Raw genomic sequence first — 24,798 nt, forward strand, 5'->3', positions numbered from 1 at the left:
CAACCCGCTTCCCAGCTACCGACACAACATCACCACGTTTGGTACCAATACGCATCAGCTTTGTCTTGGTGGCATTGATCTTCAGGCCTACCTTCGCACTTTGTACCTCCAAGGCTCGTGTCTTATCCTTCATATCCTGTATTCTGTGCGACAGTAGGGCCAGATCATCGGCAAAGTCAAGATCTTCTAATGATGTCGTAAAGGTCCACTGAATACCTCTTTTCCTGTCAAAGGCTGTCCTCGTCACCCAATCCAGGGCGACCAGAAACAGCAAGGGAGATAGCAGGCAGCCTTGTCTTACCCCGGTCCTCATATCCAATGGTTGAGTCTTCTGTCCATTGTGTACCACCTGTGCGGAGAAACCCTCATAGAGAACTCTGATGATGGTGACTATCTTGTCAGGCAACCCGTAGTGCCGCAACAACCTCCACAAAACATCTCTACTGATACTATCGAAGGCCTTCTCAAAATCGATAAAGTTGATGTACAAGGAGGACTGCCACTCGATACTCTGTTCTATAATAATCCGCAGTGTTGCTATTTGATCCGTGCAGCTTCGACCTGCTCGAAAGCCCGCCTGTTCCTCTCTCAGCTTTTCGTCCAACGCAATCTTGATGCGCTCCAGGATCACTCTGCAAAACACCTTACTTGCCATGTTCAGCAACATAATGCCACGCCAGTTTTTACAGTAGCTCAAATCACCTTTCTTGGGCAGCTTGATTAGCAGACCTTTTCTCCACTCCTCTGGTATCTTCTCCTCATTCCATAACCTGTTGCAGAGGCCCAGGAGAACCTCCTCTGATGTGTCCCCTCCCGCCTTAATTGCCTCTGGTGGAATATTGTCACATCCTGCAGCCTTCCCGTTTTTTAACTTCTTTATAGCATTCTTGATTTCAATACGTGTAACGTGACCTGTCCTGATGTTAAGCTCGTCATTTGGCTCCACCTCTGGCGGGTTGATCGGCTCCTCATGGTTAAGCACTGTTTGAAAGTGCTCCCTCCACCGGTGCATCTCCTCCTCTGCTGTCCTGAGCAACACGCCTGCCTCATTTCTCACTGGCTTACAAGTATTCTGGATCCTCCCACTTAGCTTTCTAGTGATCTCGTACAAAGTCCTTGCATCACCTCTCTTTCCAGCCTCCTCAGCTCTCTCAGCTTCTGCTTCCACATACGCCCTCTTGTCTCTCCTACACCTCCTCTTCACCTCCCTATTTAACTCTTGATATCTTTTACTTGCCTCTCTCTTCTGGTTTCTTGTTCTGGCCATGTTTATGGTGTTTTTTGCCACCTTTCGCTGCTCGATTAACTCCCAAGTCTCCTTGCTGATCCACTCCTTCCTGTTTGCCTTTGCCCTACCCAGCACCTGCTCGCAGGTCTCCACATAACCTTGTTCAATCTGCCTCCATTCATCATCCACTGACAGTTCCTCCTCCTCCATCAACTGCTGCAGACCCTCAAATCTGTTATGCAGTGCTAGTTTGAATGCGTTCCTAACCTCCAGATCTTTCAGCTTGCTGACCTCAAAACGCACTCGGCCACTATCCCCCTTTCTCACTTTGGCAATCCTTAGCCTGACTTTTGCCATCAACAGGTGGTGGTCTGACCCAACGTCTGCTCCACGCATCGCGCGAACGTCCTGCAGTGAGCTCCTCCATCTCTTGCTAAATGCCAGGTGGTCGATCTGATTCACAATACCACCATCAGGAGACCTCCATGTCCGCTTGTGACACTCCTTATGGGGGAACAGCGTTCCACCGATTACCAGTTCATTTGCCTGACAGAAGTCCGCCCATCTCTCACCATTTTCATTCATCTCAGCTCTTGCTCCATGTTTACCCATCACCTCCTCTCTGCCTGTGTTATCCATTCCCATCTTAGCATTCATATCTCCCATGACGATCTTCACATCTCTACATGGCACCTGCTCCAAAACCATCTGTAGCTGGTCGTAGAAATCATCCTTCACCTCCTCCGTTGCCTCATTTGTTGGGGCATAGCATTGCAAGATGGTAACCTTCTGCCACCTCGAGTTGAACCGGGCTCTGATTATCCTCTCAGACACTGGCTCCCATTCCAGCAGACATTGTGCAGCTTCTTTGGACAGAATAAAGCCAACTCCTCTCTCATGATTTTCACCTTCATCCATTCCTGAGTATAGCACAGTTTCGCCTGTAGCTACCCTCAACTTCCCACAAGAGTTCCATCTCATTTCACTTACTCCTAGAATACTAATACCATACCTCTGCATCTCCTTGATCACCTGTGCGCACTTACCAGTCTCAAACATTGTCCTAACATTCCATTGCCCGATCTTCACACACGCTTTTGGCGACAGCAATTTCGTCGGCGGTTTATGCGTCATTCGCTGCTTCGCACGTTGTTCCAACCGGGTGTTAACATCTTTTACCCCTGCTTCCCGATAGGGTGCAGTGGTAGTTCTAGCTTCGGTTTCTGTAATAAATAGCATTTTCTGGGAGCGGGTTATCAGCCCGCCGCCCAACCCCCAACCTGGAGGACCAGGGGCTGTTCTTCGTCTGGCCTCTACCCTTCGACCAATCCGGCATGGTTAGACCTGCCAGGGAACAAAGTCCCCGCCGGCACAGCTCTCCGGGTCATGGAGACACACAAGCTTCACCACCACGGCAAGGTGTCAGCCCAAGGTGAAGGTCAGCCCAAGGTGAAGAAACTAATTTTTACTACTTTACATTTACCTTGGGAGAGGTTTGTATGAATCACGTGACTTATTTTCTTCATGTTGTCATAGCTAATAGTGAGTCACACGAATAATTCACCAATTTCGATATATTAAAATTCAACAGGACCTTTTCCTCTGAAAAGTAGAAGATAAGGAAAAGTTGAACAAATTAGTACTGTGCGAAAGATGCCTGCAAACAATTGACCAGTTTCGATATACAGAGTTTGTGGGTTTAATCCCCAGAACCTCGCAGTGAGGTCTATTATGTTAGGCTGAATTTTAATATATCGAAATTGGTCTATTGTTTGCAGGCATCTTTCGCACAGTACTAATTTGTTCAACTTTTTCTTCCCTTATACTTTTCAGAGGAAAAGCTCCCGTTATTGACGCGTATTCATTTTGGTTTCATTCTGGTCGACTCACCAAAACCAGTGAGTATATGTGTAAATCAATATTGCAATAGCTTTGCCCATAGTAGACTGAAATCACTAACAGTTAATCTACATTTGAACGCAAAGACAGAACCTGGGATAATTTATAACCGTAACCAATAACTACTTTTAACTCTGACGTCATGTAGTTAATAACAAATGAAACCTAATTGTAGTTCATGACGCTGGTGTTACTAAAACCAATAGCTGGGCCCGCGATCCGGAAGCCGTTTTATAAAACTCATGTTCCGTGTCACATCTATGAAAATCTCCACTCAGGGCCACAGAGGTTTAAAACGCTTGATATGCGGCGGTCAGAAATTCGTAATGAACAATTTCTGAAAAAATTATCATTGAAACCCCCAATGAATATTTGATCTTTGGTCAGAAATACCAAGCGATTACAAAAAATGTGGTTGATTTTGCAATTCACCAATTGCCCAAGTTTTGTTCTCGGCACTTTATAGGAAATTTGTGGTGTGACTTACAGATACGGCTGTACAAAAAAACTGCAAGCTTACAACTTGCCAGGGGTAACTGGCGGTGAGAATTTCAATGTACATAGAAGCATATAAGCCTGAAGAAGGAAATCACGTGGTATTTCTTCACAGAGATCGAGTTTTCTCTGCAGATTCTAATAGAAATTCTGTGGGAAAAACGAAAAGAGTTTTTGACTGCTAGGTAAATATATACTTTTTTGATCATTCGCACCTACGTAAGCTGGGAGAATTTCACACTGCGGAGACAATCATTAAAACCGCGTGACATTATTTTTGATTAAATATGGAATTTTAATTGCAATTTTTGGAGAAACTATTCCATGAGAGTTAACTGCATGGGTCAGAACAAGTGATTGTATAGTATGCTTAAGCTTGAAAACTTCCCCATCTACAAAGCCAAAATATTACTTGAAATCCCTTGGCATTTCCAAACAAAGATTAAAACGAAATCCGATAGGAGATCGTGCAATTTCAATTTTTGGTGGACAAAAACCTGATACCAGAATAATGTTAGGTATTTTACAGCCCTTTTTGCATTTTCTTAAAGCTACCGATATAATAATACTGAAATAACACCGGCAACATTTTCCCAGAGAAACTCGAGAAAATAAATTTCAAAGTTTAGAGAAATTGTGCAAACACAGTAGGTAAAACTTCATCATCAGTTTAATTTCAGCAGTACTTTCTAGTCTTTCATATGAACTTCAAAACTTTTTTCGACATTTGTTGTTGATAGACATGATTCCTTTCGAGAAGATATTTAAAACAGTAATAACAGTTGGATAGATTTTTAAAAATTTAAGGTGGCCCTGAACCCTATGTACAGATGTTTTTTTTTAACTTTGCCAAAAGTTGCGTGCTTATCAAAATTTTATAATATAAAAAAATTTCACCCTGTCGTTTTCAAATTATAAGCCCTGAAGCTGTAATTAAGGCTGTTTTAGAAGGTCATACTGTTGTTATGGTGACCTATTGTGTCACGAAAATGATAACAACGTGTTAACTAATGATTGGCCAGGTTTTTGATACCATGATTGTAGCATCACGTGATAAAGAGTGGTTATTACGACCCATCAAAATGGCACTGCTGAAACTCAGATTTTGAGCCACCTTAATTTAAGATTTTAGTTTTTACGGAGTAGCCATGAAATTCAGACGATCATGTGTGACGTTTAATTGCAAGCTCCACCATTTGCTGGTAAAGAGCAAAGTTTTTAGCCCTGTCAGTTCTGATGTCTGTTCCCATGGGAAAACGAGAGTTTCAAATCGACCAAATCGTACAAAGTACATTATAAAGTGAAAACTGATGAAAAGTTAATTCACGATCTTCCATATTTTACAACAAAACGATGGCCAAAGTAGCTTTCAATAGTTGTCTTATTTCTCTTCAGAGAAATTCAGTCTGTCTATGACAGAAACCGGCGTGGAATGTAAATTATTTTAATCAGCCAACACAGAGTTGAATTGTAAACAGGAATGGTTCTTAAGCCCGAGAGGCCTCAAAAGAGCAAACAAAGATGCCAAGATTTATGGTGGAAGGTCCAGGACTGTGAGCAATCTTTCCACAGTGTATTAATTAGATAACCGCAACGTTTCTGTTAATTAATCTATAAGACAGAACTGAGTTAACAGCTATTGTGTTTTATGCACCGGTAAGCCAAAGAGCGAACAGCAACAAACAACAATTGAAAGAACTTTGTCTAGTTAGAAAACCACTTTACTGAATATTAGCTATGTTAAAAATCCAGTATGCTTTAAAAACTATTAGACTTTACTGTCAGTATTCAACAAAATATGGAAATGAAAAAGTGTAACTTACTGTCGAAAGTTTTTATTCGATTGTTCTGCTCAGCGTTTGAATCTTATCTCAATTTTAATTTGTTTTGACTTCTTATTGGACCTGCTATTGTCTTGCGTGGAAACTCCCTCAGTGCTGTTTCCGTTTCTGTAATTTTGGGCTCAACTTAATGAGAAGACTGACAAACTGAACACGGTAAGTTTACAAACTGTAAGCTATTTGTGACTAGCAGCGTGGATGTACACAAGATCTAGAGTTTACACTGAAAGAGACGTCACGAATCGCGTGACTGATTTTCTTCCTGCTGTAAGCGCCAATAGTGAGTGACGCGAATTATTAAGTAACACGAATGATTGCTTGGAAGCACCGTTTTGTGCGGTATTAATTCGCTTAACTTCTTCCCTTTTACTTATTTTCAGAGGAAAAGGTCCTGTTACTGACGCGTGTTAGTTTTGGTTTCACTGTGTTGACTCACCAAAACTAGTGAGTATAAAACAAGTTTAGCTTTGTTATTCATAGTAGACTTAAATCATCACGTAAACTGTTCTCATTCGATCTACTTTTTCAACATAAAGAAAGAGCTCAAACCATTATTTTGATCCTGCTTTGGAAACTTTACGTTAACAATCAGAACCAGTTTCTAACCATATTTACTGTATGACGCTGTTGTGACTATTTAAAAAACAAATAGATGAAGAGCGATTGAGAAGCCGAAAAGGCGTCCTCCAAGTCTCATCAGGGATTCCAATTAAGGTATATTAATGTGTTCAGTCACTGAGTAGGAGTGATTTGCTAGTATTCGTCATGCATACCGTCCCTCAATAGGGATCTTACACAAAACACGACGGCAACGGCAACGAGAACGTCACCAAATAAAAGGTTTAATGAGCAAACCAATGGCTGTGCACGTGCGTTATAATTCTTGGTATATTTCTTTGCCGTCCTCTGCAAAACAACAACGTGAAATGACCAATTCTGCGTTGTCTGGAGAACGTAAACCACAGCGGCTAATATTTCGTATTTCCTTTTGAAACTGAACGCATTCGTAGCATATTCAGCGGGGGCAAGTTTTAATACCGACAGACACCCTGAATAAACCTAAATAGATGCGAATTCCAAAGTGAAATAGAAACACATTTTTTACCAGGCGTCGTCTTCGCCCGTCACCGTCGTATATGCGTAAGACCCCTAATATCAATTTTATCCCGCATTTTCTGGTTATAATAAGCACATTTTCCCCGGCCAGTCCAGGATATTTTATCCCGAATCCCGTATTTCGCATCCTGCCTGGATTTTCAACTGACTTATCTCGCCTCCCAACAAACTATTGTTTTGACATTCCACAACGAACTGAATCTTCCATGCATGACGTATCATGATAATCAGTGTTTTCTCGAAATATCTCAGTAGAGCCCCTCAAGCGATTTTCGTAGTTCCACTTTCCAAAGCAAATTCTGCCGTGGTAAGTACAGCACTAGTTAACTTTACACATATCGTCTGGTTTCTATCTTCTTAACCAGTTAGAATAATATATAGCTCGATTATAATAGCCATGACATTTAGATAATCATAAAGTGATGATCAATTGCAAGGTTCACCGCTTTGGTTCTCCCAGATCTGATATTTGTTACCATGGCAAAACGAAAGTATGAAATTAACCAAGTAGTACAAAGTACATTATACAGTGAAAACTGATGAAAAGTTAATTCACGGTCTTCCATATTTTAAAACAGAACGATGGCAAAAGCAGCTTTCATTAGTTGACTCATCTCTCTTCAGAACAAGTCAGTATGTCTATGACAGGAACCATCGAGGAATGTAAATTATATTAATCAGCCAACACAGAGTTTAATAGTCAACTGGAGTGGTTTTTAAACCCAAGACACTTCGAAAGGGCAAACAAAGATGCCAGGATAAAATAATGTTGGAAGGTCCAGTAGAGTGATTAGTGTGCCGTTTGCAGTCATACTCAGTTCGTTAATTACAACACTGAAATATTTCTGTTGGTTAATCAATAGACAGAATTGAGTTAACAGCTATTGTGTTTTATGCACGGTGAACAACGACAACATACAACAAAGAACTTTGTCTCCCTTGATAACCATATCACTGATTATTAGCTATGGTCAAAAACCCAATATGCTCTAAAAGCTATTGGACTTTACCGTCTGTGTTTAGCAAGGAATGGGAATAGAAAAAATGTAACTTACTTTCAAATGTTTTCATCTGATTGTTTTGTGCAACGTTTAAAACTCATTGCAATGTTAATTTGTTTTGACTTCCTGTTGGACCTCCTATTGTGTTGTAGGGAAACTCCCTTAGCGTTGTTTCAGTCTCTACCACGTTTGTTTCGTTTTCATCAGAAGACTGAAAAGCTGAACACGGTAAGTTTACAAACTGCAAGCTGTCGACGACTGATACCTTTGGGTGCACTTATAATAATTATAGCTGATTTCAGCAGGAAAATTGACGTAAGTACAGTTGCGTGATGTTTCGACGACTTCATGTCATCATTGTCGAATGAATAAATTAAAAATAACGGCAAGGCATATTTATAGTACTTAGGACGTTAGAAAATGAAATTAGCAAGAGTTCCATGAAAACATTCATGTAAAAAGTTTCGCGCGAATGGAATCCGCTGGTGTGTTCAGTTTGGGTCTTTTCTTCTTTATTAAATCCATTTTGAAATCACTGGTTATCCTTGCAATCTGATTGGCTCTCAGTGGTGCGATTTATTCACGAATCGCACTATTTTTTGCTCCAAATCGCATCTTTTTCTCAGCCAATGAGAACGGGACACTAAAACAAAACAACCAAGCAGATCTCAAGGCTTTTTTAAATTAACCAATCACATTGCAGGAAAATGAAAGACAAAAAAAGCCATTGTTTAGCAAATTTGGCAACTTTTGTTGCCAAAACTTCGCTAAGTTTGAAAAATGGATGAATTTAATTACTTACAGTATCTAAATGATGATGACCAGCTCCTCCAGGCTGAAAATCAACTTTTCCGGGAGTCGTTTCCAACTTTCAGTATAGTTTGTGACGATTATTTTGGTGATATTTCTTTACCATCTGCTGAAGAAGCTCCGTGTGATCCCGAGTCCAGGAAAACAGAAACAAACGAAGAAAACACAGCAACAAATCCAGAGGCAACTAATGAAGTAGACGTCTCGAGGTTTCGTGTAGTGTCAAGCGATGAAATACAAGAGCTGAAGTCTGTTGCAGTAAAAATACGTCCCACTCTACAAAACAGAGGATGAACGTGTTCCAAAGCTGGGCAAAGTCCCGCCATCTTGAAAATGTCAGCATCGGAACAATGTCGCCGTAAGAACTAGACAAGGTCCTGACGACGTTCTACGCCGAAATGAAAGAAAGGGACGGAGATGAATACGAGCCAGAATCACTGAAAATCATGCAAAGTGCGATTGAACGTCATCTAAAGGACAAAAACTATCCACTGAGTATCGTGCGATCGAGAGAGTTTCATAACTCACAAGAAGTCCTCAACGCGAAGGCACTTTCTCTGCGCCAGCAAGGAAAGGGTAAGAGACCAAACAAATCACAGCCACTAACACCAGACGAGGGATCTGCCCTGTGAGAGAAAGGTCAGCTGGGGGATTTCAATGGAAAGGTACTGACCAATGTGAACTTTCAAAACTTGACTGAACAACTTGGCTTACGCGGTCGCTAGGAACACTACGACGCGTACGTGGAGGACCTTGTGATAAGACAGCAAGAATATGGCACTGAAGTCGTAGAGTTCTGCGAAGGTCCAACCAAAACACGAAGCGGTGGTCTGTCAATCAGGCGAAGAACTACACCACAGGTTATGTACAGCACCGACGGCGGAAAAACGGATCCAGTGCGGCTCTTCAAGCTTTGGTGGTCTAAGCGACCCGACGGAATGAAGGACACAGGGCCTCTCTATCTGAGCATCATAAATCGTCCTCAGTCACCAGATGTCTGGTACACCAAAATTTGAATGGGACAAAACACCATCGGCAATATCATGAAATCCATGGCCTCATGTCTCAAGACAAGTAAGAAGTTGACGAACCACAGCATCAGGAAAACATTGGTGTCAACACTGAAGAATTCTGGTCAACCGCGCAATGTCATTTGCGAAATAACAGGCCATGCTCGTGAATCTTCCTTAGACGACTACGATGAAATAAATGAGAACCAAAGGAAAGAACTGTCCCACATAATCAGTGGATTCCGATATAAAGGAGGGCATAACGAAAACAGTCCAAACGAGGGTCTCCAACCAAACCAGTGCAAATGAAGCCTCAAATCAAGCACTTGCAGTCCAACGCCAACGAGCACCACTGGCTCCTATTCTCCAACAACAAGGTCAAATACATCAGGCAATGATGGGCTTCAATCCTGGTTTTCAGCCGTCTGGATAGTCCGGATTTCCACCAAGCTTTCCTTCGCAGTTCCAGTACCGCATGGCAGCCTTCACTTCTTCTGGCAGCCCCGTTCCATTGCCGAGTTACACGGGTTGCACGTTCAATTGCTACTCCAAAGACGTCGATGAGAAGTCAGAACCACAGAATAAACGAAGGACTTACATCATTGAGTCGGACGACGAAGACTGAACTTTCAAGTGGACTGTTTTGTTTTGATAATGACTTGAGCAAATTTTAACCGCTTGAGATGGAACGTGTTTTTCCTTCGTTACGCTCGAATGAGTTTTTGACACACGACGTTGACATGTTAGTCTTCGTGTTTTCAAAATGAAATGTAAACGCGTCTCCGGCTCCGCTTTTTGACAAACCGGCTACTGGTTCAATAAATATTGGTACTGGGCAATTAAATTGTGCGATTTCAAAACAGATGTAATAAAGTGGTAATTGAACTTCGGGTCGTGCAATTTTGGTCTGAAATCATACTTGTGATTTCAAATCGAACTCGCGCTGCGTATGATTTCAGACCAAATTGCACTCCACTCAGTTCAATTACCATGGCCAGCATTTCAAAGATTAAACATTCGAGCTTACTACGGAATTTCTTAAGAACTTTAAAGTTCTTAATTAGCTGATTTGCAATACTTTAAATTTACACCGGGAAAGGTTTCCATAAATCGCGCGACTGATTTTCTTCTTGTTGTAAAAGTTATTAGTGAATCACGCGAAAATTGAAGTCACGCGAATAGTTGTTTGGAGGCATCCTTTACGCAGTAATAATTTGCTTAACTTTTCCTTCTTTTCTACTTTTCAGAGGAAAAGGTCTTGCTATTGACGCGTATTCAGTTTGGTTTTATTCTGGTCGACTCACCAAAAACCAGTGAGTATAAATCAATATTCTAATAGCTTTGTTATTCATTGTAGACTGAAATCGTTAAGTAAACTGTTCACAGTCGATCTACTTTTTCAACGCAAATAAAGAACCTGCGAGAATTTGTAACTGTAATCACTAACTACTTTTAACTCGTGTAATTAAGGACTATTCAAAACCAGTGGTGTGACTGAAACGCGATTGGCAAGCTGTTTTGAAAACCCCTATTCTTTAACTCATTACTGTTGCCAAAGACTCCCGAAAGGTAAATTAATTTCTCCAGTCACTGAGTAACTGTGATTTGCAGTTTTTCATCCCGAATCCCGTCCCTCATTTTCAAAGTTGTCACGCACTTCCTGATTGAAATGAGCACAGCCATCACAGGCTAAGGTAATTTTATCCCAAATCCCGCATAGCACATCCCGCCTGGATTGTCAGCCTGTCTCGCCTTCCACCAGGCATATGTTTCACACGCCAGAAACTTTGAAATACATTTTCCATGCTTTACGTATTAGAATAATCAGTGTTTCATTGAAATATCGAGAACCCCTCAAGCGATGTCCATTGTTTTACTTTCCAAAGCAGGTTGCGCCGTGATAAATACAGCTCTAGCTAACTTTGTAACGTCTGGTTTCTATTTTAAAGAGTTGTTGGAATAATATACAGCTTTATTATGAAACCGAACCACGACATTTAGACAATCACAAAGTGATGATTAATTGCAAGCTCCATCGTTTGCTTTTACATCCCTTAATATCAAATTTATCTCGCATTTCCTGGTTGAAATGAACATAAGCTGCTCAGGCCCAGTTATCTTTATCCCAAAACCCGCATCCCGCATTCCACATCCCGCTGTATTTTCAGCTCATCTCGCATCCATCCAAGCTTATGTTTTGACACTCCAGAAACTTCGAAATACATCTTCCATGCTTGACGTATTATGATAATCAGTGTTTCCTGCAACACCTAGAAACCCTCAAGCGGTTCTGTAGCTTCACCTTCCAAAGCAAGTTCCGCCGTGGTAAGTACAGTTCTTGCTAACTTTGCATCGTCTAGTTTCTATCTTAACCAGTTGGAATAATATATATGCATAGCTCAATTATGATAGCAACGACATTCAGGCAACCACTAAGTGAGGATTAATCGCAAACTCAATCGTTTCTTGTAAGAACGGGAACGTTTTTGATTCCGCGAACTGATATCACTACCATGAGAAGTCTACAGAAGGAAATCAATGAAATCCCGCAAAGTAAATTACGAAATTATCACCCATAGATAGTAAATATGAAGAATTACAACAGAACGATGACAAAAGCCCTGCTTCTTTATTAGTCTTATTTGTCTTCAGACAAGGTAGCCAGTTTCTATGATAGGAAGGCGAGGAATGTAAATTCTATTCGACGCATTTTCAGTGGAGGGGAATAGTTTTTAAGCCCGACAAGCTTTAAAAGAGCAAACAAAGATGCCAAGATTTTTGTTGGAAGGTCCACGACTCTAAATATTCTTTCCTTTTACCATCACATACCTATGCATAAGTCACATAACCGAACCGTTTCAATTGACTTACATAGTCTATGAAACAGAAATAATTATCTATTGTGTTTTATGCATAGTTAAGGTCAAAATGAGGAAAAGAAACATACAACAAAAAGCTTTGTCGGGCTTCATAATCATTTCAATCTATAAATAACTATGGTCAACAACGCAATATGGTTCGAAAGGCATTGGCCTGTGCTGTCAGTCTTTAACAATAAAACGGAGATAGCGAAAAAAAGTTACATACTTTTGAAGAAGTGATTCAACTCGATTGTTTTGCACAACGTTTGAAACTTTTTCAATTCTAATTTGCATTTGCTTTGGTTTTTCAGATTCTATCACTTTTGATTCAATTTCGTCCGAGAATCGAGAGACTGAACACGGTAAGATTATAAACTGTTAACTGTCGGTGACTGATACCGTGTCATCCAAAAGTATAATGTATATGTAAGCGATGTTTAACACTTATAATTTACACTGGGAGAGATTTGCATCAATGACTATCGCGTGACTGTTTGTTTTCAGTTTCTGAGCGCTATCTGGAAGTTACGCAAATGGTTTGGTCACATGAATAATTGACTGCAAGAGCCGTTGGTAGAAAAATCAATCTAATGTTGACAGGGAAATTTCCCGTTATCGGCCCATATTGGTTTTTGCTTTCATTCTGGCGGCTCAGTAAAAGTGTTGAGTGCAAATCAGTGTTAACTTTGTCACTCGGGCTTCTGTAGGAAAGCCAGAGTCATAAAAGGCAAGCGTTTTGGTCGCCAAAAGGGGTCATGGTCTCAGGCGTTCCATGCGTAGACCATGGAAACTGGGTACGAGAAAGGCGACAGTGCTCGCTCTTCGTGACAGAACGCGGTGTTTTGCGAAGAAAGTTTTGGTGAGAATCGGGCCTTATACGTTTATCTCGCATACAAAGATGTCGATCGTTTTCGGAAAGGGTCGGTCCAGGATTAATATTGCTTGAAAGCCAACCAGGTAAACAAAGGTCAGGCTCGAAACGTTCTCGTGAGATAACAACTGAGCCGATCGCGGTATGAGTTCAAACTACGAAAACACTGACAAAAAATAGGCAGTCAATGACTGCATGTGGCTACTGCTGTTATTGTTTACAACATTGCAGTAAAAATCATATTGCAATAAAACGAGCTAAATACAATAACGTTTTTGGAATGATAGTTCATTAAAAACAAGCGATTTGTTTCTTGCACCGCGCGAAATATGTCGATCTCCAAATTTGTAAAGATGAGACTTTCGGTAACTTGAATTAAATGTCTTACCTCCAAGTTAGCTGGCTTTCTAGAAGGGTGCAGGGAAAAAATAACGTGTGATTTTGGAGGCAAATTGTGCGGGAAAATTAAAACATCTATTGTGCGGGGAATTGTTCGAGATTACTGACGAACCAATGTTCTTGCCAAGTCATTGACGATAGTTTAGCCAAATTTTTTTCACTAGTGGTTCAAATACATTTAGCAGTCTTAGTAATCGTCAATTCTTTCAAAAACTGTGTCTGACTGCTTACGAAAATCATGTTGCGTGACATCAACTGGACGAGTGTGAAACCAAATTACGTAGCCAAACAGAATGCCGCATCTCCCCTTATAAATGAGTTCCTTTTTAAAAATACTCCTGCCTTGATTCAATAAAAATTGTAGGTTAAATATTTCTTCATAAAATGCGTTACGGGTCGCAAATGTTCGGAAGTTATCCGCAAAAAAAAAAACAAAAAAACCATAACTTAAGAGCGTGTTCGTGTAAGAACCGACCACTCAAATTTTGGCGGAAAATGAATTGCCTTCATTTTTTTCTACACAAGTCAAACAACATATGTAATGAACGAAAATGGCCTTTATTTCCCCAGATTCGCTTTCTTTATTTTTTGACGAATTTTTTTTGATAGGCAAGTCGAAAACCACACAAAACAGGAAATTGACACCCCAAATTTTGGTGGTTACGCGATGCTTGCTAAAAACACGCACGTTTAACAAAACGACCCAATTTTTTCCAGAATTACTAGATAATTCTATCTTTCCACAGAACAAAAAGCTACTCGTTTATCTTAACACAAGCAAAGTTATGATTTTTTTTTCCAGAACCCTCTTAAAAACGTCTTTGGCATTTTTGCCAACGTAGCCTCCAAACAAACAGATTTTTTTCAAAAGTGGGACCTCTACATGAATGATAACTGTTATCAGTGTAATGTAATAAGGCTAAGCTACAAATATCTGTATTAAAAGTTGTGGGCACTCTAGTTTTGAAGCGCAAAAAATTCGAGCAAGTAGCCGAAAATTCAACATTTTGTGAAGAAATGACGAATCTCGTGACTGAACTGAGATGTGTTTTAATTTTTGTCAGCGAATGTTTTTATATTACCTGATTAGATTTATTCAGTTTTAACGTTTGGAGAACTCGATGAGACTCATTTTAAACCGAAAATTGGGATATCTTCGGAACGCCTTGCTTTTGATTTCTAGGACTGACTCAACTCGTCACCTTTGCAGTCACGCATCACGCACCACGCATCACGCACCACGCACCACGCACCACGCACCACGGGTTCTTGGTTGAAGCAAACAGTAATTTTTAAACTACTATTTGAATACTGAAAAAAAATCTTTTTTTCTCCTCATATAAAAACGACATTTTAAAAAGTACATTTTTTCTTTTCTTTTTTCTCGTTTGCTGTTTTCTTCCTACTATTTTCTTCATTAAAGAGATGCCGCGTTACATTGCCGAAGCGAGCATTGCTGTCCTCACTGTCGACAATATCGTGAATTCCGTTTCACTAACAGCAGAGATTTACACAATCAAAAATATTTAGGCATTGCTATTAAAAGGACTTTTCAAAGCTGATTGAAAATTTAGTTAATCGGAATTAAAATAATTTTTTCTCTCTAGGTGTATCTTTAAAAGTACTTTGCGATATTTTAATAATAATTTTTAGATATTATAGACGTCAGTTTCCTTTTTTCTTTTGTTTTTTTTTTTTTGATAAGTTGTGAATTATATTTTTAAGGCCTCAATGGCGTGATTCCAAACAAGATAAGAATTTAATTCAGCGAATGTGTATTTCTGTCTCCTTTTTTAGCATTCTCTGTAGGATAGCTAAGTTACCATAATCAAATTAGCATGTTTATTGAACATTCCTGAGTTGTTTTCACGTTATCAAAATGTCGTCGAAATTGTGCTCTTTCCACGACATTGTAAAAGGTGATTGTGGGGCAAGTTGAGGCGTTGAGACGCTGTTTCTTTGAGAGACTGTCATGACGATATTGGAGGGCACCTCGGCAACTGTCATTTGTCTACGAAAAGTCTGACCGAAACGGATCTTTTCTTAGTGAGGGCCGGTCTATTCTCGGTTACCGAATCGCAGATAGAGATAATGTCTATTTGTCCAAGATATAGGCATTCTTTAGGTAAGTTTTGGCGACCACCAAGATCATGACAGTACCCTGATCACAAAGGAAAGTCTACTGCCGTAGGAGGAAGGCATGTCGTCGGTTTAAAGCTGTCAAGGGAAAGCCACAGTTTGTTTGTTGAAAACGCAGCAGTAGGATCTCGTAAGTACAAATACAGTTTCATTACTATAGCTGCCCTTTAAAAAGCGGATACAACCAGTGGAAGCTTCACCACCCATTCGGTTCCCCTTCCAGGCAATAATTTTAAATAATTGCTTATTTGATCCCGCGAATTATTTCAGGGGCAGGGGGGGACTCCCGTGTGAAAAGCTCTGGGATGCTCGGGGAGTAAATCTCCCTTTAGCGTTTTCAGGAGGAAACGCCACTAATTTTAGCCGTTAAGGTTTCTTTTAGGGCTGTATTCAAAGAAATGCTGTCAAGTTTATTTTAGAGTGGTATCCTTCGGGGGTCAAATGAAGCTCTAGATGTTCTTACGATGAGGGATACCATGACCTTGCAAGTAAAAAGATGCAAACAGATTGAGAATTTTAAACCAGGCCATTATTTTAAACTTTTAGATGGTCGGATTGACACTTTTGACGTCTTCCTGCAAAGTAATTTAAAACAGTGTTCCCATAGTAAACCCCCTTTTTTTTGACTACAATATTTTTGAAAATGTAGACTTTTCGGGCGTCTTTTTCATCTATAATTCATTTGAAAAGCCGTTTTGCAGATTACATGTTGATTTGGGTAGTTTTAATTTGGATGCCCTGGAGAAGGCGAAACAGATCACCAGAAGTTAACGTTATGCACACAATTTGCATAATTTATTTTACACTGTTTTCATTATTTTATTCAGCTGTTTGTACCACATGCCGTAAGAAACACAACGAACGAGTGACTAACGAAGCAAAGTCGTTGCGGCCACCGAAAGAGTCCCAGCCTGAGTCAGCTTCTGAACATGAAACGGAGTCCGAGAGATTTGTTTTCAAATCAACTGAAAATTAAGATACTAATAAGATACATCAGCATGGATCGTGATTTGCTTTAATTTTCTTTACAGGTTGTGTAAGCGTGCTGCCATGGCAAGTATCAGTCAAGTATTAGCGTCTACCCCGTTCCGAGAGACATCAACACCACAGTGCAGTCAAAGCGAATCTCCTTGGACTCTAGAGACTCCCTTAAGCACATCAGAAAACTCCAATGCAATTGATACCTTTAACTCAGCGATTAATGAAATTGCCCTCCTTACGCCAGGAGCTCCACTGGAGCCTCTTCCTTTTCAGCTGAGGACCGTATTCTCTGTCTCATGAAAGCGTCCAAACGAGGATACTGCAATGAAGGACATGACATTTTATCTGCAGATGATATGCGTAGCGCACTTTCGGAACGCTATGTAAAGGGTACTTCAGCATGTGTCTGCCTCACTGACGTCAGCAAAAAGACGCTCGATGTTCAGCGTGTTGACGGATTCAGCAGTTATCACAACGTTGCGCATGAAACAAGTGGGGGTGCGTTTGGAAGTCATATGGAATTGGCCCGGAAAAATTAATTATCTTTGATGGTCTATTTAAAAGGCATCAAAGCTCTACTGACTTGGTGGTTGTAGAGAACCTTTTCCCTTTCAGAGATACTCGTTTATATGAGTCAACACTTGCGAGCGGTGCCGAAAAGGATGGGATTTTTCCTTGTCCTGAATCTGGATGTCAGATGATCTTCGAAAAATTCGGCCATCTCGAAGCTCACTTAGATGTTGGAGACCACACTCCAGGAAAGCTGAAAATGGAGTCCACCTTTGACAAGCTTAGAAGAGAATGGGCTGAGAAATTCTCTACTGTTGAGCAGGGAAAGAAGTCGGCGAGTGCTGACAGCAGTACAGCAACAGCAAGTAAGAGTGCAGGATCCAAATGCGAAGGGCAACTAGAATTTCAGCCAAAGTGACAGCAAAGTTTGATATCGGAGAAAAAACAGGAGATAAAGCTGATCCAACGCAAGTAGCTTCCGATATGCGAAACGCAAAAGATGATAACAATAGCCGACTTTTCAGAAGAGAGGAATGGCTCACCAAAAACCAAGTTAAGGGATTCTTTTACCGCCTTGCTGCAGCGCGAAGGAGACGTGATGACGAGGACATTGATCTTAATGATGCCTACGCAGAGGAGGAGGAAGAAGAAAGAGAGAAGCTCCTTGCTGATATTGCCTCAGAGCTCAGCCCGCAGCATCCCATATGTTACGATACTACAGACCTGTGCAGATGCGTCAAGGCAGACAAACTGCAAAAGTTTAATGTCATAATGCTCAAAACAATTTTGCTTCTTTTTGATGTAGCGTTCAACTCGAAAGATAGGAAGAAGGACTTGGTGCAGAAGTTGTCCTATTTTGTTCAAGAATGTAAATGTTTCTTGAGCGATAACTAAACTAAACTGATCACATCAGTCGCAGACGATGTTTTGACTTTGATTTTACTTTTAGCAATCTACCAGAGTTCTAGTGGTTAGGACGTCACTGAACTAACATCGCTCCGCGTTTGCAGAATGTGAAGTGTAGCCCGGAAATGTGATATGAAATTATTTTATAAAATTATGTAACTCCACTCTACATTTGAGATGCCAAACTAAAGTCATGAGCAAAAAAGTTGTTTTTAACCTAGGAGAAATGTTTTTTTTCAGCTGATTTAACTTAATTTGTAAAACTCCTTTACAACTTGGACGCGAAGTTTTGAACTGTTCGGGTATTCATTTATGAATGCGTCACGCGTGACAACAGTTGCATTGAAAGAAACTTGTTCGCTACGTAGAGTTTAGTTTATGCTTCTTCAAAGCTTTTACATTTGTAAAGGTACTTGATGCAACTTCCAATGAACAAAGAAAACTTACAACAGTGGTCATTTTGGTTAAACCCGGTTCAGGTTTTGCGAAACAGAGAAATGTAGCTAGAAGTGAAACACCGGCAAACTTCCGCGATAATTAAAGTTAAAATGATGCTGCGGTGAAATGGACCATAATGCACCCATTTTATTGCCAGATTTTTGTTTAGTTTTCGATTTCGGATATCATTTTGGCTTGAGATCTCTCCATAAGCTTTCCTGCTTCATTTATTACGGACTCTGCATTTCGTGAAAAGAGACTCATGAACGTTCAAACGAACAAAATAAAAGGTGTTGACATTGACCACAACTGTTTATACTATACACCGACTTATACTACCAGCCTTGACGATGACTCCCCACAAATCATAAGAAACCTATAACACCAAGAAAAGGAAAAGAATTGGTGTGAATAGCTATAAACATGAATAACTATTAAGGCTCTCATTTCGTGGGAAATAGCATGTACGAGATTTTTACTCAACGCTTGCGTCAACCAAAAATGCGTGATACGTGACTGCAAATCAATACTAAAAATCAGAACTGAGGCAAGGTTCCAAGATTCCCCGATTTTTTTTAATATTAGTCTCAGTGAGTTCTCCAAACGTTGAAAATCAATAAATCTAATGAGGTAAGGTAAAGACGTTCGCGGAGAAAAATAAAACGCGTTTCAGTTAAGTTACGAGATACGTCATTTCTACACAAAATGTTGAAATTTCGGCTACTTGCTCGAATTTTTTGCACTTCAAAACTAAGAGTGCCCACAAATTTTAATACAGATATTTGTAGCTAAGCCTTAGTACATTACGCTGATAACAGTCATCATTCATGTACAAGTCCCACTTTTGAAAAAAATCTGTTTGTTTGGAGGCTATGTTGGCAAAAATGCCAAAGTCGTTTTTGAGAGGGTTCAGGAAAAAAAATCATAACTTTGCTTGTGTTTAAGGTAAACGAGAATTTTTCTTCTTTGTAAAGATAAAAGAATTATCTAATTATCGTTTTGTTAAATGTGCGAGTTTTTAGCAAGCATCGCGTAATCACCAAAATTTGGGGTGTCAATTTCCGGTTTTGTGTGGTTTTCGCACAGGACGAAATATCAAGAATCCGTAAACGGAAACGTGGTATAAATATGTGAAACCGTCGCGGAAACATAACGGTTGACACGCGTTTCCGCTGGCGGTTTGGTGGCGTTTACTCGTGTTTCCGTTGCTGCGGTCACAGCGGAATCGTACCACTTTTTTACATGTTTCCGTCAGGTTTCAGTTGAAGGAAATAAGTGTTTCCGCAAGCGTAACTTCATGTTAACATGTGCGGAAACACTTGGTAACGTTCCGGAAATCTGAATTTTTTAGATTTCCGTCGACGTAATCAGACCTGTTCACGGAAATACAAGGTTATGTTCCGGAAACACGTTTTTGCCTTGTTTCCGCTGACGTAAAAAACCAAATGTCGACAGAATAGTAGGCTACTTTCACGAAACAAGTTTTTCTCTTGTTTCTGCTGACGTATTCAGACCTAAAGTCACTAGGTTTCGTTCCGGAAACACGATTTTTTTTCTTGCTCTTTGCTATATATCGGGTTCTTTCAGCACTCGTTATTCCTGATCTTCCTTTGTCATTACACGACAGGTAAATATGTTGTGATTTTCTTATTTTTTTTAACCCATACCATATCTATGCCCCACTATGTGAAATCACACAAATATGAGAGCGATATCTTCTTCGCAGCTTCAATCAATTTACTTTATTTTCCTTTTCTTCAATCGATCGACCGGTGACACTTTAATATTTGTTATTTAAAAAAAATACACGTATATTCGCTTCTCGTCCTCGTCATTTGAACATAACATGCCTAAAATTCCTTTCTTAACAAATGAACATCAAGAAAAACTTACAGCTGGTATGTATAAAATGTTAATGTTCTAAAAATGTAGCGAATTAGTCGCTGCGGACTGCCCAAGATGGCCGTTAGGTGGGTGTGGGCGTGATGATTCCTCTTCAGTCCGGCTGACACGTGCACTTGTGCGACGTTGTTTCTCAGTTAGTCCGGCCAAATACGCCTCGTCCAGTTTTGTTTTAATATTCCTCAGTTTGCTCTTCTTCCATGACAGCTTTCTGATCTTTCGTGGTCTTGGCCCACTCCTTGGTTCTGCGTCGTCTTTGCAGCTTTCCTCCTCCGAGATATAGTGTAACGCGTCTAGGGAAGACAGAATTTCTCGTGCCCTTCTCTTGTCTCCTTCAGACAGCACTGTCGAGGTGTCCAGACAAGACAGTTTCGAGAAAGTTTCTAAAGGAAATAAATGATCAGGACACGTGAGAATCTTTTAGAGTACTACTAGTGATATTTTCTCTTGTTGTTATGGATTTAAGTAGCCCGTCCTGAAACATCAAAGGCAGAGTAGCTATCAAACTGGCCTCATACAATTTATGTACAATACTTACCCTCTTTAAACGATTGCTTCGCTTGATTTGCCTTCGATACTTCTCAAAGCTGTTGTTTGTTTTCCTTGGTCTCCAATGCTGATGAACAGCAGCTAATTCAAAATGAATAGAGCCGAGTATGTTAGTTGACGAGGTATAATGCCGGTACGAATTGGTAGAAATCACTACAAGAAAAGGAGGTTGTCGCCCAAATGTCATTCATTCAGCGATAAGTGCTTACAGTATTGGCAGTTTTCGACTCGCTTTGAAGACCCGGCTGACTTGTGTTTAAGAACAGTCACAAACTTTTCAACCATTAAGTCCAATTTTGGGAACAATTAGATAGATAGACAGACAGACAGACAGACAGACAGGTAGATAGATAGATAGATAGATAGATAGATAGATAGATAGATAGATAGATAGATAGGTAGGTAGGTAGGTAGGTAGGTAGGTAGATAGATAGAGCTACATCACTGAAGCAATCTCGTCGGGACATACCGTACTTATATAGTTGAGGGTAAATCGGGATTTGAAATTGTGAACTTGACTTGGTCAGCGTACTTAGAGTTGTTTATTGCATACTATGACGCTAATTTGAACTCAGCCTACCAGCAGTCTCTCTTTTGCTCTAAGTAAAGTCAGTGAGGGTAAACAAGAAAATAAGTAAAAGTACTAGCAGAGTTAAGCGGGCGCCGGAAGAAGAGCCGCTTTTTTTCCGGTGCCCGCGCTTCGCATAGCTCGCAGCTTTGCCACTCGTGTAACGCACGCTTTCAATATTTTCACCTCCTTGTCCCTGATTTCAGAGCAGAGAGACTGCCCGCAGTCTAATTTGACCTAATTGAGAGGCTCGATTGCCTGTACACAACACCTTCAAAAAGGCTCTCATAGAACAAAAACGACCCAAATTCTATGGCCAGCTGGTGTCTTGTTGGAGAAGGTTCCACTGCTCTTGTAAAGAAATTAGGAGAGAAGCTTACCTTTGATGGTTGACTTCATCCACTTTTTCTTGCTGTAAACTGCCCGCACTTCAGTTAAGAGTTTCTTGGCTTCTTTTAGCACTCTCCTAGCCATAGTCATTTTCTGGACTATCAAAACTGAAAAAGGTATAAGATATTAATTTAAGGATTTCACTCAGCTAAATTAAATGTGTGAGGGCAAACCTAAATAGAAGCGATCACATACTGTATCGCCAATCATAACAGCAGGTAATTTAGTGCAACGATCAAACAACCAATGAGATAATTATAAGTTTTCGTATTATTTATCCCATTGTTGTTTACTTTAGACCATGGAGAGGCTATTGTTTCCCTGCCGTGAAATTGTGCTTCTTTTTAATGAACCAAAGAAAGAGGGAACACTCATAATGTCCCTGCTAAACTACTTGCATGCACTACCTGTACTGTGTGTTGCCCACAAGTATAAAATTCACTTGATTATTTTTACGTTGCAAGCATGGCCTTAGAGCTGGTTTAACAATAACTAAAAACTGAGCTCCTCCATCATCGTCACACAACAGGTCAACTCGTTTTGACCTTGAGGAAAAAGCGAATAACTATAGTAGCTGGCCTACTACATCTCAGCTGTAACTGTAACTGTAACACCAAGCATGAGATGCTAGCTTACCCTTCTTCTCCTTGATGTTAGCTTCTTTTCAGCTTGTTGCTTTTGAGTCAAATTTCTTCTATCTGGCAAACTATCCAGATATTGTTGCCACTTTTTTTCATAGTATCTTGACACAACTCCTACATATACAGACACAACAATAATATTAGAGGTATCTATCTATCCATTTCTTGCTGGTTATACAGTAAGTGAACATCACCCTTAAATTTGAAAAAAAAAAAGATCAACAAAAACAGTGCTAAAAATAATAGAATGGCTCTTCTTATCACTATGATAGTAGCAGTACACTACTACAATCTATACTTACATTGAGAGAAAACCAACTTGGCAAACAGAATATGACCCAATAACAATGATCCATCAATCTCATTACATGTCTGGGAGTGATGGTCATTTTCCTTTGCAGATATATACATACATGTAAAAAATAACAAGGCAAAATATAGACTCTGAGGTCATTACAGAAAGCTTAAAAAGGTTTCTGTGAATTTGTTGTTTTTCGTATAAACCCCACCAACGCTCTGGAAATTCCAGCTTAGCTTCAGACTATCCTTTTAAGTCGTTTCTTTTAAATCCCCCCTCCCACATGGAATTTCCAATAACCTTCTTTGGAGTGAGTATGGATGCTTTCTAGAAATACACAATAAAGAAGAATTTAACAGTAACAAAGATATGAAAAATTGAAACAGTCTGCCCTATTCCTCTTCCTGCTCTACTAATCAGCTGTTTGGCTAATAGCATGCCAACAACCTTCAACCTGCCATTCTTCTTCCAAGCACAATAATGCTATAAATAATGGTAACAGAACTGAGCGAAGTCCAATTCGGTCTGTGATCATACGAGTGATTAACAAAATTAGACGACCACAAAGCAGGAGTCCAATTTGTTAATCACAAGTATGATTACAGACTGAATTGGATGACATGATGTCCTGTGGCCAATTAATCATTACAATTTTTCACAAAAGTAAAAGTTTCATTTGAAAAAGAGCTTTACATAGTCATATTTAAAATGGAGACTTGACCTCCCCAATTTTGCAAAGTCAGTCTCTTGAATTGGTTTCTATAGTAATTGTAATCAATGTTGTGATTAGTGGATTAAGTGGAGAGGAGTTAAAATAATTGGCTCATGCAACTGTCTGATTACTGGTGTCAGATTACAGGCAACTGCCTGATTACACTGTCCGATTACAACTTTGCAGATTAATTAGAACAAAATACAGTAGTTTATGCACCAATCACATTTGAGGAAGTTGTAATTGTTATGATTATTTGAGAAATTCTATTTCAGAAATCCTAGAAGGCCAAATATTCCATGTAAAAAGTGAAATACCCCGCCGATGCATTCAAATTTGAGACGTTTTCAGGCTGCTTAACTTTCCTTTAATTTGTAAAAGCATTCATTTATTGTAGCTATCATATTTCCAATGGGCATGTGTCTTTCAAATCAGCATAATAATGCAAATTCGCATTTAGGAATTTTATCTGATGAGTGCTGCACACAAGTTGTGTACTACGAAACTAACTAGTAATAAAATGCCAAGTCAGATCTACAGTTGCTCAGTTCATCATCCGCTGTAATCACGCTGTAGTTTACTATTGAGCACTGTGAAAACAGATCTGCAAACCAGCTTGTTTATATATAAAATATATATAGAGACTGACTTGTGAAATGCCAAAATTTGCCTGCCAATATAATTTTTCAAGAGCTCTTACAAAAATAAATCTTAAAAAGTCTCCATGGCCCCCTAAATAGTCATAAATGCATACACGTATCTCGTAAGCCAGGGTTCTACTTCACAGTTTTTCCCTCCTCTCTTTTTTTTTTTTTTCATCAAGTAAGGACGCCAGGGATTATACATGAGGCACTACCAATTTTACTTCATCCAATGAATAAAATACGATATGCATAAAAGGTTAGTTAAGTTTATATGTAAATCCATATTGGGAAACCTCAAATCAAGATTGCAGCACTAAGGAAAATATCCTATAAATCGATCAGTAAATTTTATACAGTAGTTTGATTTAAGCTTAATGGTTTAATTTACCATCATTCCCATTGCTATCCCTTTTGAAGCTTCTGCTTGTTAAAGAAAAATTTACAACCAGAGGCAATTCCATACATCTTAAGCAAACTTTACAACTGAACTTTCCCCTTGAAACTTAAGCTTAACTTACTCGTACGGGTCTCGTACGTACAAGACAACCCGGGAAGACAACAATGGCTTACCTGTTTTTGTTGACTCGTA

At 39.8% G+C, this 24,798-nt stretch overlaps 1 protein-coding gene, 1 long non-coding RNA gene and 1 pseudogene across 3 annotated transcripts in view; 2 read left to right on the forward strand and 1 right to left on the reverse strand.

The window, feature by feature from the left end:
* Positions 1 to 24,798, forward strand: part of LOC110061934 (uncharacterized) — a 154,556-nt gene that overhangs the window by 116,482 nt on the left and 13,276 nt on the right. Inside the window, exons 1-3 of one of the 2 annotated variants that reach the window (XM_089295844.1) lie at positions 10,626 to 10,713; positions 11,675 to 11,725; positions 12,573 to 12,623. The exons of the other annotated variant lie outside the window; for it this stretch is intronic. The gene's annotated coding sequence lies outside the window, so the exon portion shown is untranslated. Of the gene's footprint in view, positions 1 to 10,625; positions 10,714 to 11,674; positions 11,726 to 12,572; positions 12,624 to 24,798 lie in introns of those variants that run through there. 2 annotated transcript variants of the gene reach the window in all.
* On the forward strand, positions 8,096 to 10,031 carry LOC149107759 (uncharacterized; annotated as a pseudogene).
* Positions 20,912 to 24,114, reverse strand: LOC149107760 (uncharacterized). Its single transcript, XR_016209105.1, has 3 exons — positions 22,551 to 24,114; positions 21,905 to 22,021; positions 20,912 to 21,037 (listed from the first exon to the last, which is right to left on the reverse strand). It is a non-coding gene; the product is annotated as an uncharacterized LOC149107760 (long non-coding RNA).

The sequence above is a fragment of the Orbicella faveolata genome, unplaced genomic scaffold, assembly GCF_042242905.1.
Source record: "Orbicella faveolata isolate gen_17 unplaced genomic scaffold, um_ofav_v1 contig_26, whole genome shotgun sequence".
In the NCBI taxonomy this organism is placed as follows: Eukaryota; Metazoa; Cnidaria; class Anthozoa; order Scleractinia; family Merulinidae; genus Orbicella; species Orbicella faveolata.